This window comes from Podarcis tiliguerta (assembly GCF_965153285.1).
Source record: "Podarcis tiliguerta genome assembly, chromosome: 4".
Taxonomy (NCBI): domain Eukaryota; kingdom Metazoa; phylum Chordata; class Lepidosauria; order Squamata; family Lacertidae; genus Podarcis; species Podarcis tiliguerta.
Window position 1 is genome coordinate 41,096,233 of NC_139537.1, and position 19,894 is coordinate 41,116,126.

The window sequence follows — 19,894 nt, forward strand, 5'->3', positions numbered from 1 at the left end:
CTACACATGTGCAAGTTTGGATGCCAACAACATTGTGTGGGTGCTGCATAAGTGGTCTTTCCCTCTGAAATCTTTAAAAACAAGATACACACACACAAACCTCCAAACCCAAATGCTATCTGCAAATGATGGTTCAGGCTTGCTCCAAACTATTTTACTCTTTGGCTGTCTTTTGCAAGGTCAGTGGTTTTGCTGCCTGTCATGGAAAACTGTTGCTTCTGACATACTCTTCTTGTGTGTCTGAAACTAAAATAAACCTTACAATACAGTGTAAGTATCTGGCGCTATCTGTCATCTTATGCCGTTTTAGTGCTACCCCCAAATTTCCATCAATCTAAGAAGTGGACGGATGCAGTACATACAGTATGAAATAGTATACCATTACCGTAACATGCTATTTCATTATTACATTAAAATGTTCTTGCCAGCACTGCAGATCAGGATTATAGCTGAAAATTATGCATATATGTTTTTAATCAGACATTATGAACTATAATTAAAGTGCTGGAGGCTGATCCACTGCCCCACCAACCTCATTTTACCACTAGCTAATCCTCACCTGCCTGTCTTCATACTTACAACCAATTCAAGGGGTGGCACTGCCTGATAGCTTCTTCCTCTTTGGTCACAGTGTTGCCCTTGTACAACTCAGCAAGGAGAAAACTAGAATGTGATATGCTTGGTTTACTTAGTACTTACCAGTATGATTCCATATCTCTGACATCCAAAGCACTAAGCGGGCTTACACCTTTTATACCTTTCATGGATCTTATATATACCTTTTTCGTTTATGTTTGAGTTTTGCAAATGTTGCTGCTTTATTATTAGATATCCCACTCCTTTCAGTATGATAGATGCTATTATTGCCTTTTCCGTTGTGCAGCAATACATTTTCATCTCTACTGAGGTGTTATAGCTTCAGATTCTATTTCCATACGTGTATCCTTAGTCCAAGTCACAACAACCCTGAAACAATTGGACACTTGTTGGGTTGAATAAACGACAGACGACGTGGTGGGATATCATATCCGGGAGGCATCTCGTAGCAGGAGGCTAAGAGAGTCCCTTTTATTGTATATTGGGCTCAATTGCCCCATCTATGGTGGCTGCTGATTGGATGCAGCATCAGCATCGTGAACAACGTGGGTTACAACGTTCAGGCATTGCACATGTTACATACATAGAACATACGCATCAGAGAGAGAGAGCACAGAACATAACAACCAGAGATAACTACCTAAGATAGATAGGGTGTCTTACGCAGGGATTATACAGAGTGCACTTAACATTCTTCTAGTCTGTGGTAATAAACATGGGAAGTTTATAGTTAGATTAGGGGGTCATGACATCAGCTAAGCTTAGGGATCTTTCCGTGCCAGGGACGGGCACAGAAGGCACAAGAGTGAGGCACTTTTCACTTACGCAGTGTCTCTGAGATATACCAGGGAACAGGCAGACACAGACCAGCAAAGGGGTGGGGGGGAAAGAATCCCGTTTTAGGCATACACACAGGGATCCAGAAAACTCACTCTACATCTCCCCCTTTCTTTTATTATATAGAAGGTATTTGTTTCACTAGTGGAGGTAAGATAGAAAAACCAAAAGTATTTCGGGATACGTGGTTTGCCGACGCCTGCCCAAAATAAGTTTGCCTCTATTTACGTCCAAGAGTTACGGTTGTTGTTGCCACTTAGTAAAGTGGGCGGCAATGAGTTTTTGTGGAGGTAGAGGGGGGGAGAAGAGTTGAGTGCAGAGACGTATGAGACTAGGAATGCATTGAATGAAGCAGCATAACAAAATTAAAATGCATATAATAACAATAGCGTATTGAAAGAGTTTGCGAAGCCAGTCTAAGTTCGGCAGCCAGTTGGTGAGCCACTGGGTGAGTGAATCCCAGAGGCTGGAGAATCCAATGTCCTGTTTAATGTGGTGAGTGAGGTTTTGCAGGTGAGAGATTTGATTTCTGACGGCCTTAGAATTGTCAGAAATATTGAAACAGCACATCGCGTCCACTTGTTCACAGCCATAATGATGAAGCATAAGGAGGTAGTCGATAGCTGCGCGATTTTGCAGCAGTCCGTGTTGTATCTCGCTCTGTTCTGTATTTAGCAGGTGGAGAGCGTTTGAGGTGAAATTAATAATTTTCGCTGCAGAACAGGCCAGTGCATTAATGTTCTGGCTGTTCCGTACCGCCAAGCCTGGAACACCTAGAAGGGATACGGCTAGAGAAATATATTCAGATCTGCTGGGAAGAGAAACAGAATCATCACAATCATTAGTCAATTCAACAACAGAGCGGCGATGTCTAGGGCGGGATAGATGTTGTTTCTTTGGTAGAATGATGGACAACCGACTCAAGCAGCAGGGAGTTCCATGGGTAATGTTTGCTGGAATGTAATTGAATGTGTAACCTGGGCAGGACCAGAACCATCCTGCAGGCAACTCAGTGTATTTATATACATAGGAAATATTTACATAAGAAGAGCAGTTAAAGTTATCCTTGCTCATTCTTACGCAGTTATTCTTAGTGCAGTTCACCATACGTGCGCATGTCATGTTATATGTCGCAACGTACGGGGTTAATAGGTCCACGGCCATGGTGGGGCGCTTGCGCACCTGGTTACCCCAATTATGATAACCTGAGTAGCCAAGAGTACGCAGGGAGTCGTTTTGAGGTAGGGTTGTGTAAAACCAGGTGTCATTTTGTATATCAGATGGGTCATGGCACACAGGGATTAGGCAAGAGCCAAGAATTTCACCCACAGATACCTGCTGTGATAAACAAAAGGAAGAAACATTGAGGGTTCTTGCAAAGGATTCCCATACATTTGATGTTGTTGTTGTTGTACCGCCAATGGGGGCGGTGGCTGAGAGGGGAAAAAGGGAGAGGCAGAAAATGAGAACAAACATGGAATTCATATTAAGGCAGGAGATAAGGCAGAGAAGCACGTTATCGGGGGTTGATTCTAGCTTTTTGTCCTTCATGAGTTGTTCAGCTTGAGAGGAGAGTGATTTGATTTGGCAGTAGACTTCCAGTTAAGGGGAAGTGCAAATTTACTCATTTAATTGAATGGTAGCGTCTAATTGTTGCAAAAGGTCTCTGCCCCAAAGATTCAGATGAATATTCAAAATGCACGGTTGAAGGTGAGCAATAATAGCAGAGCTATTGGGCAGAGAGACAGGCAGCCAGTGTACACTCTTTGCGGAGGTTTGAGTGCCTCCTACACCCCACACAGCGGAAGAGGACTCGAGGGGCCACGTAGGGTCCCAGCAACTGGTGGAAATGACAGAAACGTCTGCTCCTGTGTCAATCAAACCTTCCAGAATTTTACCATTGATTTTATACTTACGAAGAAGTTTCTGCTTATTGATTCTCTCTACAACCGCTAAAAGCTGTGGAGAAAAAGAAGAGAGCTGGTGCAAATTACTATCCATCATTGAAACAGAAGGGTGGGCTGGGAGCATCACCAAATGCGCCCAAGTGTCACCCTTTTTCAGCTGCATGGGCATGTGGCTCCAAAGTTGAACCATGACAGTGCCTACATAATCTGGGGCTAATACTGCTGGGATAACCATGATGCCTTCCTTGGACGCAGAAAGCTTGGGTAAAATAATACCTGCGACCTTAGATGGAAGGGGGCCCGCCAATTGGGTGGGCATAAGCACAACTTCACCAGGTAAAACAGTCTCTTTGTCTTCCTGATTGATTAAGTCAATGGTGAAGTCAGAGGATTTTTCTTTAGAAAATTTTGCAATAGTAGTATCAGATGGTGTAGCTTTAGAAAAGCTTTCTGCAGCAGAAACTAAAGACAGTGGGCTCTCTAATTCTCCTGGCCCGAGAGCAGGGCCTCCTGGGAGTTTCCCGAACTCCTGCATTGGTTTGCCCAATGGTAGCCTTTTCCACACTTAGGGCATTTTTTGGAAGGTCTAGCCTTATTGTTAGTATCAGTATTTTTGTGTGCCCCGCCGCCAGGGGCTCTACATTGTTTAGCAAAATGGCCTGGGCGTTTGCAGTTAAAGCAATTGCCTGTGGGCCTGTTATTAGATTGAAGCGCAGTAGCAAGCAGGGACATAGCATGGCTTTGGCTACCTACTTCTGAACAAGCTTTAATCATATCAGCCAGATCATATTTAAAGCGGCGTATAACGGTCTGCAAGGCAGTTTTGCAGTCTGTGTTTGCATTTTCAAAAGCCAATTTTTTAGTTAGTTCATTTTGAGCCGTGGTGTTATCAATCTGCCTGGTGATTGCTTCTTTCAAGCGATCTATGAATTGATGGTAAGGCTCTGAATGTTGTTGTTTTATGTTCACAAAGGAGGACATGGGCTGGCCTGAGACAGGGATCTTTTTGAAGGCGCGTAGCACGCAGGTGGCAGTGCGACTGAAATGTACATTTGTCAGCGCAGCCTGCACCGTTATGGTCTCATAAGTGCCAGCACCGAAAAGTTGGTTGGCTGTATGGTTAACATCAGCCATAGACATAGCAGCATGCTTAAATTCACTTTCAAAAACCACATACTGAGCTGGAGTTAAAAGCATACGCATCAGATCCTTCCAATCCTGAGGTAGCATAGTATAAGAAGTTGATATTGCCTCCAACATCCCTAGCACATAGGAAGATTTCAGCCCAGAATCAGCAACTGCCCGCCTTAAATCTCTTATTACAGAATAAGGCAAGTGCTCATGGAGGATTCCGTTAGTACCTTGGGTAATTGGAAATGCAGATGGCAAATCTCCTGGCCAATTTGTTTGTTCTTCTAAAGAGAGATCACCTTGTTGCCGTGCCTGCGAGACAGCTGCACGCACGGCTCCTATGGGGGCAGGGGCATTTCCAGGCGAAAAGGGGAGAGGAGGGGGGGGGGAGGAGGAGGGGGAGGAAGGGAAAGCATGGGAGGAGGAGGAGGAAGGGGGGGAAGCATGGAAGGAGGAGGAGGAGGGGGGGAAAGCATGGAAGGAGGAGGAGGAGGGGGGGGAGGGAGAGCGGATGGGGTGCCTTCATGCTGAGGCGAAAGGGGGGGTTGGAATTGAGTTTGCTGGGGCATTTGGCCGGCCGGGGGGGGTGCAAGGGTAGGAGGTAAGCAGTTTGGATATGGGGGGGGATTGTCTGCTGTGGTTGAAATGGCAGGGGCTGTCGGAGATGCCTGACAGTCCTGATACAGGTCCAGACCCAAATCTGGGTCTAGTCCTAAATCGGAGACAGCCTCCATGCATTTTTTCCAAGTGAGCAAACAATGAATCGGAGCCCTGGGTTCTTTAAAGAGGGAGGACCCGATCTTCTGCCATGTTGCTGGTTCCAGAGATCCAGTCTCCGCAAACCAAGAACATCTGCAGGACACTTCACATATTAATTTTTCAACATCTTTTAAACTAATATGAACACCCACCACTCTCTGCTTGACTAAGTAATGCAGTTCTTTGGCATGCTCTCTCTGCAACTTTGTCAAATTCTTCCCCATTGTACTCACGAGTTGTTAGCGCGCTTCGAGTGAGGAGATGGATCACGTCGGGGTCACCAGATGTTGGGTTGAATAAACGACAGACGACGTGGTGGGATATCATATCCGGGAGGCATCTCGTAGCAGGAGGCTAAGAGAGTCCCTTTTATTGTATATTGGGCTCAATTGCCCCATCTATGGTGGCTGCTGATTGGATGCAGCATCAGCATCGTGAACAACGTGGGTTACAACGTTCAGGCATTGCACATGTTACATACATAGAACATACGCATCAGAGAGAGAGAGCACAGAACATAACAACCAGAGATAACTACCTAAGATAGATAGGGTGTCTTACGCAGGGATTATACAGAGTGCACTTAACATTCTTCTAGTCTGTGGTAATAAACATGGGAAGTTTATAGTTAGATTAGGGGGTCATGACATCAGCTAAGCTTAGGGATCTTTCCGTGCCAGGGACGGGCACAGAAGGCACAAGAGTGAGGCACTTTTCACTTACGCAGTGTCTCTGAGATATACCAGGGAACAGGCAGACACAGACCAGCAAAGGGGTGGGGGGGAAAGAATCCCGTTTTAGGCATACACACAGGGATCCAGAAAACTCACTCTACAGACACTCATCTTGAAAACTGAGAAAGAACTGTCATCACTGCGACTGGTGAAGACAGAAGAGGCCAACACATATCATTCCATTTCTTGAGAGAGAATTATTGGACTTTCCGGAATGATCCTCATTTTATTCTGATGTCCCCAAAGGTCTTCTTAGTTCCACTTTTAATATTAGATTTTTTGCAGTATTCTTGACCAGTGTGCCCCATTACTTCATCAAAATCACAAAGGGAGTCAAGAGGGGGAAAAACATTTCTTAAAAAGATGTCTTTTCCATATAAGATAGAAAATTATTGCTCCTTTCCTTACAACCAACCCGACTTTACAGAGGACTACTGTACTGGACTGTGTAGGTATGACAGGAATAAATAAATAAAAGGTGGGTGTAGAAAATAAATAAAGTGTCACACAAGCATTATTGTGAGCATTCCACAAATCTTATTGGAACTGGAGTAGTTCGTCAGAAGCATTTTCATACATTACCCTGTCTATATACATATTGTTTTATGCCGCTGTACAACTCATTTGTAAATGTTTGCTCATTTTATCAGTTTAATCACTCCAGCAATAAGGATTAGGAAATTAATGGGAATGAAGAGATGAAAGACACTCCGTGGCATGAGTGGGAAAGCCTGCTTTTTCAGGTAGGAGCCTTCTAAATCCCCACCCACTATGTAAAACTGTTGCCCATCATTGCTGTGATTAGCTCTGATATTTCTCACATACTCATGAAAATAGATCTTAAGTTTCTTATAACAAGACAGTAGGTTTATTAACTGCTGAAAAGGCAAGCATACTGTATGTAAGTCATAGGAAGCAGCTGTATATTGAGAGATCATTTGCTTTGGTAGAAAGCAGAAAATTGGTGAATTATTTAATTAATAAACCCATCTAGTTCAGCAAATAGTCCCCAAGGTCTTAGGCAGAGATATCGCTCAGCTCTGCAACCTGAAAACCTGGATGCTTGGGACTGAACAAGATCTTCAGCCTACAGTGAATGTGCTCAACTACTGAGCTATGTATCCTCAAAGGAAGTGAGAAGGATAAGCGAGATTGATTGATTGATTGATTGATTGATTTTATGTATATGCCATCTTAACACAGTGAGCTGTGCCCAAAACACCTGACAACGAACACCCGCTTCTTACCAGATGCAAAACGCAGGGGGTAGAGAAAACAGTTTGCACAACATATCAATGAATTTAAAGACAAAACTCAAAAATTTAGCAAACATAGAATACATTCAATATTTTTAAAAAAGAAAGAATCCAGAATTAAACGCAAAAGTGCAAAGCGGAAAAAAGTTAACAGATACAGTGGTACCTCTGGTTAAGTACTTAATTCGTTCCGGAGGTCCGTACTTAACCTGAAACTGTTCTTAACCTGAAGCACCACTTTAGCTAATGGGGCCTCCTGCTGCCGCCGCACCGCCGGAGCACAATTTCTGTTCTCATCCTGAAGCAAAGCTCTTAACCTGAAGCACTATTTCTGGGTTAGCGGAGTCTGTAACCTGAAGTGTATGTAACCTGAAGTGTATGTAACCTGAGGTACCACTGTAGTTCCAACTGCTGGTGCAGGTCTTGTGCTCAAAGGAGTCTCAGCAGCCAGGCTCAGATACAGTTCAGAGGCGGAATGGTCTTCTCACCTGGTTAGATGAGTTGGCTCTGTCACCTTTCATATATAGGAGACTAATAGGAGCAGAAGGAAAATGTTGGGGAGGGCAATGATGGTGAGTCCTCTTCTTCATCCTCCTGGAAGTTCCAGCCACTGGTGCAGGTCTTATCACTCTTCAATCCTAATTGTTTTTATTCAGATGTGAATTCCTCAGAATTCAGTGTGTCTTCTTACTATCTGCTTAGTACGCTCAGGGTTGCAACACGAAGCATAATCTCCATTTTAAGAGCTGTAGCAGTTGCAAGGGACTTGTAGGAGCAGCAAAGAAAATACAAACTGTAAATGCATTGCCGAGGTTAAAAATCACTATCTTTCCTCTCTGAAGAAATATGAAATTTATAAACTTCAAGGACAAGCAGTAATTACTTGAGCATGCCTACTGCAGTCTCATACTCAACAAACCTCTGAGATTCAGAGGTTATAGATTAAGATGCAATCTGAAATTCTGCAAAATGAATGAATTTCAACTAATCTTGCAGCAGCTAGCATTGCTGGTTCAAGAGCAACATTAATATGCTTGCTCATGAGTGACTAAACAAAACATTCCACATCTCACCATGTGCACTTGGGTGGCCTTACCTTTTGTACTTAAATATATATCCGTATATTCAAACTTTGCACTTTGTTTCCCAAAACGTGGTCACAGATGACGGGAAAGGGTCAAAATTCAATATTTGCCGCCTTAGAATAAAAACAACATGCTGAAGTTTGACAACCAACACTGAAATTGATGTTTTCGATCCCCACATAAATATGGAAAGCAGTGTGAGCTAAGTGAGGAAGACCTACTTTTCCCTGTTCTTCTCCATTGGAGCTGAAGGCAGACCTGCTGGCTGTACTGTTCCGAACTAACTTTTCCTAATCAGTGACTTGCAAAAACACCCAAAGATACATTGCCCCTAGACACACTATAATTGGCTTTATAAAGCACACATATTTACAGGTACGGAGCACAAACTCTGCCAAATAAATATACTATTATACTAATGCACAATAATACAAAAATGTCAAGCTTAAAGGAACTTCCCAGAGGCCCAAATAAACAAGGAGGATGCAGTAATTTCCTCCTAGAGGTTGTCCTGCTGGCATTATTTCTGCATATTCTAACAGGGGGAAACTTCTGAACCTCCATGATAATAATTAAATTTAAAGGGGGTGGAGTTTGAAGGCTGGTTATAGAGCCTGTGGCACTGGTTTTTAAAAATCCTCAAAGTATTATCTTAACTGGTTAGCAATTTTCTAATTTTCAAGAGCCAGTTGCAAGATTTTCAAGAATGTAGCATGAACTATCTGGCAAAAAAACAAAGCAAGCAAGTAACTGTCACATTGTGCTTCCAGTCAAACATCTTATTAAGTTGAAGCATTTGCATTTAATATAATACTTAGCCAGTACATAGAATCTGCTGAAACAAAACTATATTCTTCAGACACCTTTCTGCCTACAACAGTCATGTCTGCACGGGATCTCTTGTCCCCAATATGCCATTCCACTGATAAAATGACAGTGAAGGGGATTATCACAATTCTGTCCCATAAATAACCTTACCTCATTTTATAGATGGTCATGCCTGCAGAAACAGTCCACTTCTCACAATCTTTACATCACTGTGGAAGAGTTAGTGCTGCTCTGCCAAAAGCTGTCCTCTAGTTCTCGAAACTTTTCTTCCCTTGCAAAAGAGGCTTTCTTTATAGCTTACTTTATAGCAGCAAGTTGGGTGATGTGCATTTCCCATTATATATCTCTCCATCATTCTCCAGCTTCCATGTCTGCCTATGCTTTCAGATATGAAAAAAAAAACCCTCATGGGAGATGTTATCTCATGATGCCTGACCCTGAACTTTAATTCAAGCATGGGAAGCCGGGGAGGTTAGGTATAGAGCACCTGAAATGGGTGCACTGATTTTTTAAAAGTAAAAATACTGCAATATGTTTTTTAAGAACAGCTGTCAGACACGTAGAAGACAGTGTCTCCACTTTTCTGTGCTTACAAGGAAGCCCAGCTGAGGATGTTCTGGGGTTTTCAAGACACTTAGTTCACAATAAAGGCTGTAGAGAGCAGACTACCAGAAAGATGATTTGTAGAATGAAATAAAGGGAACTCCCCAAAAACCCTTGGACATCTCGAAAGTAAGATAAGCACACACAAAACCCCTGCATCCCACTTATGATAATTTCACCTTAATTCTTCTATCCGCTTTAATAATTTTCAAATGCAGTTTCTTTTACCATTAATCAATGAAGAATGGTCAGAATATTTAGCATAACACATACAAATGTTATTGAGATTGATAAGAGGGAGCTGGGGAAGAGGAATAACAATGGGATTTTGGAGATTAACATATAATGCTAGGGTGTAAACTGAGGCATTGGGAACCTCCAGCCTCCAGGTCTAAATAGTCCCAAAACTGATCCTAATATGGCCCACAAGCCTGTTTTACCCAAACTACAGAAACATGACATGGCTGCCAATGCACAATTTGTGTGTTCCCAATTGTTGACTGGCAAGGGAGGCTTGCTGTTACCACTGATCAGCTGAGGAACTGGGAAGCACAGATAACCCCCGGCAAAAGCAAGGCTTGAAGTCAGCAATAATTAGCTGACTGGAGGTAACTTTAACCTCCTTCTCTGGGCTTGGATTTTCATTTGTAGAGCAGCCTGTCACTTTACAAATGGAAAATGTCACCTGATGTCCTAGTGATGCCAAGTGACTGACAGGTGGACAGGGCCCTACCCACCTGACAAACTGGCTGCACGGGTGTGGAGAAACTCAGGCTCCAGACCTCTGGCCAGATCCAATTCCCCTCCTCTGTAATCAATGCATACTGGTCAGGTGTGAATGGCCCACAGTGATACTCCCAATAAAAAAATTAGGTGCTGATATTTTATTGTTTAGGAGAGAATAGAATTAGTGATCACTCTTTTAAGAAATTTATCTGACTTACCTAAAGAAGCAATGTTTTATTGTTCATTTATTACTAATATTAAATAGAATCTTTCATTGAAATATAGTAGTATATAGAATTATAGTGCTGAAATTAAGGATTTTCATGTATTTAAATTAAGCAAATTGATAAACACTGTTCTTTGCTATTAAGTACCATTTTCGCATTTTGTTTTCTTGTTTTTTCACACTTCTCTCACTGGCTTTACAAAATTTCACCAGCTCTCACTAGTCAATCTGCAATCTATCTGCGTCTAAAGAACAGATAGAATTAATAGTAGTGAGGAAAAGTCACATTTTAAGATTTTCATCTCTATAAAGTCAATATTTACTTGTCGGTCCAACTAAATATAAACTAAAATATGATTTCAGAATCTGAAAAAATCAACATTAATTTATTTTCTGCTTTAGTTTTGGTGTGTATATGCAGCAGAGCTATGTTAGTACACTCTGGGGCAAAGTTTCATTTATAAAACATTCTTTAAAATTTACTGCTTCATATATTGCTTTTGAATGTTTAATGTCAGTCCTGTTTTTTGCAGTAAAAATATTGTGTCTGCATATCTTCTATGATAGCCTCAGTGTACATTATCTGTCATCTCAAGAGATTCAGATCCAGAATCAAATGACAATTTATGAGTCCATGGTAAAAAAACTACACTCTGCAAATATGTGATTCACCATCAGCATTGATTTCAGTGCCTCACGTATGCCTAACTCTGTGCTGAATTGTGGTTATAATGTAAAGTGACCAACAGTGCAACTCGGAAGGGGATTGATTCCAAAGGCTGAGCAGTACAACAAAAAAGGCACTGCCTCTGGTTGCTTTAAGATGGATTTTTGCAGGCTGCATAACAACCAGGTGGGCTTGATCAAAAAACCTCACTGAAAGGGCTGGTCTAAATAACTTGGTCCTAAGGCATTTAGAGCTTTAAATCTTGAGGTTACCAAAGCATTTGCCATTGCAGCACAACATTTAACCAATAAACCCATATTTAAACTTCAACACACACACACCCGCGCTCTGGAAAACAATAATGAGAAGGTATTTCATTTACTGTAAATAGATCACTAGCATAGCTTTTAAGCAGTCAAGCAGCTGTAATGTATTTAAAGTAAAGACTTCAGTGTTGTGTGTGTTCTTGGAGGACCCTGGGACTCCTCAGGAGCTGATCAAAAGTTCCTTAGTGAGAAGATCAATTATCCTGAAGGAGGACTTGCTCACTTCCAGTTTTCTCCTACAGTGCCCAACATCAGTGGAGAGTTTGGTGTGTTCTTTAAGGTGAGCTCTCAGCTCACATTGGTTAGCACACTGCATAAGCAGAGTAAGGTTTAACCCACTACCCAGAATCCCCTGCAACAGGTGTGCAAGGGGGGTAAGCATACAGTTTGAGGCAGAAAAGCTTTCCTGAAACTAACACTTTTGAAAGCCACAGTTGCAGTTCATCTCATGGTGGTCTGGCAGAGCATCCAAATGCTCTGCTTAGTCTAAGGCACACCTCTCATTGGAATGGTAAACCTGTATCGCTTCAGGTGGTGGATTGAATGTTCTTCCATAACCGTCCCTCAAAATTGCCTGAGGGAATTTGTTGGGTAAGGAGAGAGATTCCAGCCTAAACTTCTGTATGGTGTTCTACTCTTCTGGGTACAGGGACGTGTTTTGTATGGAAAAGCATTCATTCATGAGAGCTCTCACCTGCAGTCTGAAGGGATGCCACCCAACAACTTTAGACACCTCTGGTAAGAACCAGGATCAGAAAATCATGGAAATGAAGGGGCTTGCGCCTGAGAGAGAACGAGGCCTAAGAAACATAAACAAAAGGAAGGTTTCAAGCTTGAATTGTGCCAATGCTAAAGGAGATTTGCTTCATTAACCTCCAGATGACAGAAACCATGGGTGACAGCAGAAAAAGTAAGTTGAAACAGCTCAAGGAAAGATGACAACATGTCAGAAGCAAGATGAGATGTGACAGGAAAGAACTGAGGAAAATGGGGAGAGGGGGAGGAAACATGGAAGACAGAAGATGCAAATAAGAACTGACAGCAAAAAACTGCTTGGGATTGTAAATGAGCACAGTGGAAAGAGAAGAGGAACACTCATTGAGCTGGAACCACTGAATTATGGAATTAAGCCCCCAGAACTCTTAGCATAGCAATACTGTCTCCCAGTCAATAGATCAGGCCTCAATTTATTACACTGCATACATCTCTCTGCCTTTCTCAGCCTGTCCTTGTAGGATCCTTGTCGTTGTCGCTGACTAGAAAATTAACCAACCCCTTTCTCTCCTTGTCTCTTCCTCTCTTTGTTAAATTAGTGAGAAAATGTAAATGTTATTTTCTCTCTCCCTGTCATCTCCTCACTGACTTGGTGAGACACTAGATGCTAATAGTGAGAAGATTTAATTCTTTCATTTTCTGCTCTTGCCTTGGAGGCTGGTGGCCCTTTGCAGGTGCTAATGGACTCTTTCATGCACACAAGTTATCAAGCACCAGTGCAATCACTTTCAGCAGTTTCCTGCCTAGCTTGTGCGAAGTATACGGACAAATACTACAGTTGAAAGGTTGGTTCGATCTCACAGATAACTGTTGCTTGCTGTCTAAGTTCACTTAGGAAGCTATACTCAACTCATTCCCATTTTGAAGCACTGACAGAACTGAGAATATGTGGGAGAGAGTTCAGTCTCTGGGGTGCACTGTAGAAATTAAAAAGGTATGTGCATAAAGGCTTTCTTTAAATCATTATGTGAAAATGTCCCTTCCCTATTATGGACCACATGGACACATACTAACAGAACTTTTGCTCAGCCATTGTAGGTCTGAGTTGAATTCAAGTCACTGACCAATAAAGTAAAATGAATTATTTTATAGACTATAATTATTTCAAGATATAACCTTTCGCCCCCTTAAAAACAACAACCCAACAATTTATTGTACTGCTGACAATCACAGATGAGTCATTGTCCTAGAAAAATCACCAACTTTAACCTGCCAGCTGCCTTTAACGGCCCCTTCCTCCAAGGTCTTATGCTCTTTCTGTGCCATGTTAATGATAGTTAATTCTTCCTTACCCCAGTGTCATATGTGTCTCAGGTAGAGAATGAGGATGCTCTTCGGGTTTTTTATTTGCCATGGGTGAGGGAATGCATGGGTTGCATCTGCCCAAACACTGAATACCACAAAACCATCCCACCTTCTTCGTTTGCTAGTACTAAGAAAAAGTGTCTCCTGTTTCATAGTGTCATGAATAAGCTCTTTCTGTGACTTCCTCACCTGAGTAAAATCAAACCTTTCTGTTCCTTTTCTGAAGTAAAGACGGAGACATCAGTGTATTTTTCTTACTTTTATGGCTCTGCACAATTTTTTTAAAAAACCTGTTTACTCAGAACCTCAGTCCCACTTAGTTCTTGCTCTGCGATGGGATCCCTCTTCACTCACTCTGTTGCCCAGCAAGAGTATCTGCTCAGTAACTCAGAAAAGGCTAAATTATATTTGTACTATACGGCGGTACCTCTGGTTACGTACTTAATTCATTCTGGAGGTCCGTTCTTAACCTGAAACTGTTCTTAACCTGAGGTACCACTTTAGCTAATGGGGCCTCCTGCTGCCGCCGCACGATTTCTGTTCTCATCCTGAAGCAAAGTTCTTAACCCAAGGTACTATTTCTGGGTTAGCGGAGTCTGTAACCTGAAGCGTATGTAACCCGAGGTACCACTGTATTTCTTTCCCCTTCCAAGCGGCTGGCTGGAATTTCTTCATCAAATCATTTCTTCCCCAATTGTCTTGGTGATTATCTGCTGGTGAGTGAAACCAGGTTTCCTTTTTTTGCTTATCAGGTAGGAAGAAGCTTTTATTCATTCATTCATTCGTTCATTTATTTATTACTATTATTTCGCATTGCTGGTTGCTGTTCCAGGTTATGGCAGTAATGAGTGAGTCAGCACAAATCAAGCAGTTTCTATCCCCTCTGCCATTTAGGCTTTATTTTTAATTTTACTTGTTTCAAACCAGGTGTAGTTAGTATTGAGGTAATATGGGCACTCTGCATATGCTCCCAAGTATTCTCTTTAATTCCTGTATGCTTTCAGTCTTAACTCTTTTTCCCCCTCTAGCAGCTATTACCTTTCATCACCCCGCATCATTTATTATTTACATGGTCACTATAAAAGCAGCATACAAAAATTAAAAGAGAAACAGATGCCCCTGCAGGCTTAACAAACAGGAAGCAGATGAAATTGGGAGAGGAGGAGGTAGAATCAGGCTGCAGTTCACCAGCTGGATCTAATGGTGATCAGGGTGGAGTAGAGATTAGAAGAAATGCAGCTGATGGGACTCAGGTAAGAAAATGGGAAAAAGAGAAAATCCACTTTATTAGTTGAGAAAAATAATAAGGATAAGAAGAACTATGGTTAAATGCCTTTCTTTCAAGCTCAAAACTTAGTAATGATTTGAAAAGTTTTGAGGGAAGGGTGTTGTTCTAGAGAACTATCGTGCACATTTTGCTTCGTAGTTGGGTCAGGGCTAGTTGCTACTTTGGAAATAAGGAACAAACAGTATAAAAGCAGAAACAGAATGGCCCCTTGGTAAATATAAACAATAACAAAAATTGAACTGTAGTTTGAAGTTGACGTTCCAGATGGGTTGTGGCTGTGAAGGAGTTCATGAAATACTAGAATAGTTTCAGTTCTAAAATACTGTTCTCAAGTGGCTGTAGCACAGCTCACTGTTCATGGCATTAAATTGTTAAAGGGACCCATCTGACACGTTCTGGATTTTGTACAGTCCTTAAGAGGGAAGATGCTTTTGCTGACATTAGACCCGCTTCCCTATGATAGGTGATTTGGCTTACTGGACAGAACGATCTGGCCTGCTTAATATATTATTTGATTTATCCAAAACCAACCTTGTATAAGGTGGTTTTTGGTTTGGTCATGTTTATGCTTTCATAGGTGAAACGTTGGATAGTTTTGAAATGGTGCAAAAATTGATTGCGGCTTGTGGTTAGTCTAGAGAAAGGTTAACCATGACTTGCTAAGCCAAGGCTTGGCTTTGCCAAGTGTGAGCTCACGCTTGAGCTAAGCCAAAGTTTGGTTTAGTGTGAACTGTGGATCAGGCCCTTAATGTCTAAAACAGGTGGAGGAAAGGTCATCTTTCTGCTCAGCCATGTTACATTTTAAATAACGCCTCCACTCATCCTGCTTTACAGTAAACCAGCTTGTAAAATAGTAATGTATGGTTTGGTTCTGTTCTCTTTATCTTACATTCTATTTGATATAAAAAAGGACGTAAAGACAACAATGCTGTCTTTGGCTTAGGATGGTGTTCTAACCTTCTGTCTCAGACTACTGAATTATTTTCTTTTGTGTATTGTAATTGCTTCTTTACTAATACCCCTTTCCCCTATTTTCTTAATGAGCATCTGGAGATACTAGTTTTTAACGTGATGATAAGATACCATGCTAGAAATGCTTTGGGGGGGGGGGGGTTCTTTTTTAAAAAAGGTAACTTTGGTAGGTTAAATAAAAGCAACAGCCTGGATATTTTAGAGAAATAATAGGCTAAGATAATGAGGTTTCAGAGGCAGCTCATGTGTGTATGATAATGACTTTTTCATGGGGATTTTTTTTTAGTATGCAGTGTCATATTGCGCTACTGCTGCCTGGTATTTTTTAACTATGAAAGCCTTCATTGAGATGACAGATAGTAGGATTCTTTCATGAGACTTGCCCTTGGATTAGAGGTCTCTTATTTGTTCACATTGATGTGATAAATGATAATGGTTCTTGAGGAACTGATACTGTTTATTGTGTTCACTGAGAGTCTTTCCTTTGCAATCACTTTTAAAAGAAAGGCAAACACAAACAGGTATTAAATCACTGCTGTGAAAGTTTCACTTAAAATTTTAAAAGCAGAATGATCTAAAACTCTTCCTTGGTTCTCAGTTCTTGCTTCCCATACATACTTGCTCCCTCTCTTTTTAACCTTTTTCTTAACGACCTCGCTTCTTTACTAAAACAGGTGGGTGCCTACAGCCCAAAACTCAACGCATCAAGCATTCCCATCCTTCTATACACAGATGATATGATCTTGCTTTCACGGACAAGAATTGGCCTAAAACGTTTGTTAAATTCCTGCATTGACTATCTGTCCAGAATGAAATTGTGCATGAACTTTGATAAAAGCAAAATAATGGTTTTTGGGAATTCACGCAAAAGCTATATTTGGGTATTTGGTGGAAAACACATCCACAGGTATTCAAATTCAACTACCTGGGAATCACATTCCATCATAGGCTTCTATGGTCCTCACACCGTGCAATGGCGGTGAATGCCAGTAAGATGTCTATGCAGGCCATAATGTGTTTCTTTATAACAAGAGGTAATTCGCATATCCCCTCTGCCCTCAAGGTCTTCAACGCCAAAGTTATAGCTCAATTGCTCTACGGAATTCCAGTCTGGCTGCCAGGGTTTACCCAGCTGGTAGAACGAGTGCAGGCAGCTTTCCTTTTTAAGATTTTTGCTGTCCCACGCTGTGTACCCTATGCAACCTTGTGTCTAGAGGGAGGTCAACACAAGGTAGAGACCATAGTCTGGGTGAGATTTCTTACATGCTGGTTAAACATCTGCCTCGCAACAGATAAAGATCCTCTCCTTAGTGAAGTTTTGCTAGATCCCTTTCCTTCCCCAGGGCTACAACGGTTTAACATAAAGGTACAGCAACTTGGGCTGTCAGTGGAATCTTTGCGATCACTGTCCCCACCATCTGCCAAAGCTATAATAAAAACTAGGTTGTGGGACGTTGAACACCAGGAACTAACAACTTTCAGCAGAGAAAACATGCTCCCCTCTTAACTTTCAGCTTTCTTGGGCACATGAAATTAACCACAATTATCTTGAATTTTTGCTTAATCCTCAAGAAAGGAGGGCATTTTCGCTGGCCAGGTTTAATTCAAATCCTTCAAACCTCCTATGGGGAAGGTTCTCGGGAATGGGGGATGAGAAAGAATTTGCCCATGTGAAGACCATCAGGTAGAAACTCTTACACATATGGTTCTTAGATGTAAACTATATGTTGATCTCCACCAGCAGTTCCTAGATCAACTCTGCATCCCCAAATGGAAACCAGAGTTAGAGGTCATACATTTTCTGGTATTGGGGAATAATCAGGAGCTCACCAAGTTAGTGGCTAAATATCTTTATCTGGTTTTTTGTCGTTGAAACACTTTGCAGACGTCTGATCTCCCTGGAGACCTAGAGATGTAATGTTAGACTGCTTTGCCTCTTTCATTTGACAAATGTTTTGTGTCACTGGGAAAGTGGTAATTCTGTATTGATTTGCTATGGATGTTTGTAAAAAGGTAAAGGTAAAGGTACCCCTGCCCATACGGGCCAGTCGTGTCCGACTCTAGGGTTGTGCGCCCATCTCACTTAAGAGGCCGGGGGCCAGCGCTGTCCAAAGACACTTCTGGGTCACATGGCCAGCGTGACGAAGCTGCTTTGGATGTTTGTATGTGATGCCAATAAAAGGCTTGATGATGATACCTAGTTTTTGCCTCCTTGGTGACCTCAGAGTCTGCCTGAGGGGCTGACTCTAGATCTGTGAGGATACCATTAAAACTGTTACTTATCATGTGTTGTACCTAGTTTGAATCTAATACCTGTGTCCTATCCCTTAGTCTTTATCTTCATTCATGAGATACACACTTTTAGAACAGCAGCACAATGGTCATGCACAAGTCCAAAATAATCCAATGGAATACATGACTCACGTCCAGTACCCTTCTAATAATATGAGCTTTGAGGTTGAGACCATTGTTAAGAATGTTAAGAGTCATTGTTAATGTTGAGAATGAAAGAAAACTGTTTTTTGTTGGCATATAGTAACTGTCTTTGTATCATGGCATTGCAATTTAGCAAATAATATGTAACTTGGGAAGGTTTTCTCCTGGTTCTTCTCACCCTGTAGGTGTTACAATTAATTACAGCAGTGTTTTCTGCTTCGCAAGTACTATTATCGTTAATGATGATTGGTGTAGATAATTTTGCTAAGACTCCCAGATCCTAGCTTAGGGCTATCACTTTGATTTTAAAGTGTTGATTATTTCTTATCTAACTTTGAAAATGAGATTAGATACATTTAAACCGATGTTTCTTCTATTGTCTAAGTATGTAGATTTATATGGTAATTTAAAATCTGATAAGCTAGGAGTGGCATAATAAAGCAATCACAGTAGCTGACACATTCCAGAGAATCCAATTCAGTCTTGATTCAAATTGGGTGGGGGGTGGGGAATTACTACTGAATGCTAAAGAACCATGTATCATAGAAAACACTTTATATGTCACTGGGCTCATAGCAACTGATAACACATTATAAACCAGGGTTGGCCTTCTAGAACTCTCATCAACCCTCCCTGTTGGCCATGCTGGCTAGGACTGATGCGAGCTATAGGCCCAACAACATCTTAAGGGCCACAGGTTCCCAATCCTTATTATAAACCAAATATTATTGTTATGATTTCTTATCTCCATTAAATAGAGAGTTCTTAAATAAGAAGAAACCAATGTATACTCATGGAGATAAAAAAGTCTCTTTTTTCAGTCTACCACATTGCAGTTACTGCAAAAATGAACAGCATGCAAGGCACTGGGCAGAGCGTAGAAATGATACCATCCCTGTCTGTAGGGCTTAAAATTGCTATCAAATAGTGCAGGTAGCCATATTGGTCCAAACTATGAGAAATCCAAAAGGATAATGCCTTTCGGCTCCTACATACAAGTTTGTTGAGCATTCATTCATAGTTTGCCCAAAGCTTTCAAAGAAGTTACCGGTACATTGTGTCCATTTGTTCTGATTTGATTATAGGGAAGTTATAAATTTTCCTGTCAATCAGTTGTTATCCTATACTTTTTTAAAGTACATTTCCTATAACTTTGCAGACCGTAAAAAAGTATTTCTTTTTTAAAGTTAGTTTGTTGTACCAAACTGCTTTAAACCACCAAGCTAAATTTCTGGTATGCCAATGAAACCCTCTCACAAAATAGTGACAGTTATTAGGAGGTGACCTTTATTAGGATCAACCAAAACGTCAGAAAATAGAGATCCCACTTTTGAGTTCTCAATTACTCTTTAGGGCTGCATGTTTAGCAAAATGGTGTGGGGTGAATTGGGCGTGATGTTAAATCCCCAAGTCTGCAATTTGTAGCAAGAAAAGGTA